The sequence below is a fragment of the Gymnoscopelus microlampas genome (genome assembly GCF_963454915.1).
Source record: "Gymnoscopelus microlampas genome assembly, chromosome: 19".
In the NCBI taxonomy this organism is placed as follows: domain Eukaryota; kingdom Metazoa; phylum Chordata; class Actinopteri; order Myctophiformes; family Myctophidae; genus Gymnoscopelus; species Gymnoscopelus microlampas.
Window position 1 is genome coordinate 8,544,531 of NC_139956.1, and position 2,015 is coordinate 8,546,545.

Genomic DNA, 2,015 nt, shown 5'->3' on the forward strand with positions numbered 1-2,015 from the left:
AATCACTGTGGAAAACACCAACCGAATCACAGTTGTTTTTTAAACACAAGAGGACACACACACAACAACAAGCATAACTCTTTTGTGGGTTTTTATTTCAACAACGTTATGTACGCCCCAAACAAAGGCAGACGTGAACGGTTTATAGGAAAAAAACAGAAAAGTCATTTTTCAGAGAAACTAATGACACTTTCGTGCAACCAATAGCACGAACATACACACACACACACACACACACACACACACACACACACACACACACACACACACACACACGCTTAACCACTTAAGACCCTGTGTACTTCGTCGAACCGGGGTTCCCCCAGGGCTCTATAATAGGCCCCCTGTTTTTTTCCCCCCCTCAACGCCAAATCGCTTCTTCTTCCAAGATAGCTATTTTCGCCAAATGTTTGCCGCAGAATAGGGACGCTGGGGTTCGTGTGGTTAACCACTATATGCACATTCGCAGAAAATAGAGGGGGAAAAAAGAGCGCACCAAGTACAGTGCCAACTCAGGTCAGTTTTTTTACCAAGTATAGAGGGTCTGAATGTGGTTTAAGACGAAACAACAAAAGGGAAAATAATAGTTTTTTACAAAGTATAGAGGGTCTAAATGTGGTTTAAGACGAAACAACAAAAGGGAAAATAATAATAAAAATAGCTTCCATGACTGCTACCAAGAAGAACCAGTCGATGGTCACTCCTCGATTCAAATGGGCTTTTCCCCACAAAAAAAAAAGAACTTCTGAGACAGTTTTCCATGTCGGGACCCATACTCTTTGTTTCCAGAGATTCATTTCTCAAGTGGATGCGAGTCGTTTAGGCCACACACCGCAGCATCCTGCGATGTTTTGCTGCGCTGGGCCGACCTTCACCATGACATAACTACAGCGATGGATAACGCTGGGTGGGCCAAAGTGGCCGCCAACTTGGAGGCCATGTTTTGCTTGCTAGCTTTTCCCCTTGGCTTTTTTTTCTCTCCCATCCCCTCAAACTATCTTTGAGCCCTGCCAGATAACAAACTCATTCTTCGTCCCATTTCCCGACTTTCCCGTCAGAAGCTTGTGTTTGATGCACAGACCTCCCTTTGTCTCCGCGGCTGTTTTTATACACTGCTGATAATGACAGTGTTCTGGAGCAGGGAGGAGAGAGAGCAGGTTCTGCGGCTCTTGAAGCGCTGCTGACCCCCAAACCGAGATTAACGTGTTTGGTAATGAAATCATTTAGAGGAGCGATAAAGTCGGTATGCTTTGCTGACGGAAACATGGTTTATTATAGACCCGTGATATCAACAACGCACATTGGGGGAAAACTTGGTGGTGGGAGTGTGTGGTTTTTGGGAGCACATTAAGAGAAACCTGAGATAGTTGTGTTTTTTATCACTTGATAAAGACGTAGTTAGGTGAAAAAAAAAGATGACTATGGGATACGTTCAGTTTCCTTTAATCGTTAGTGTTATCTCAACCTTATCCTATGTTATACTTTGGCTATTTGAAAATAGCCAATCTGCAAGCTTATAGGACAAATCATGAATCATGAATAATAATAGGGACACCAGGATTCATGTGGTGAACTCTGAAACGCGCTTGCCTTTCTCAGAGTCCGATGTGATTTTTTTACCGGTAAATAATGTAGTAGCGCAGGGGTCTTCAACGTTTTCAGGCCAGGGACCCCCTAGCTGAGAGAGAGATGAAGCAGGGACCCCCTCTATATATATATATATTTTTTTTTTGCTTTTTTCCCCCTCAACACCTATACCTCTTTGCCAAAAATAGCAGATCTACAAGCTCAGAACGCCTCGCAGTGCGAGGCGTTCTGAGCTTGTAGATTTGCTATTTTTGGCTAAAGTTTTCCTCAGAAGAGGGATGCTAGGGTTCAAGTGGTTAATGTAAAAAAAAAAATCCTATCACACAAAGATTTGGCGGACCCACTGTAGTAACTCTGAGGGGTCCCGGACCTCCGGTTGAAGACCCCTGTAGTAACGCATCAAAAACAAAAGAACAGACGTCGCGGAA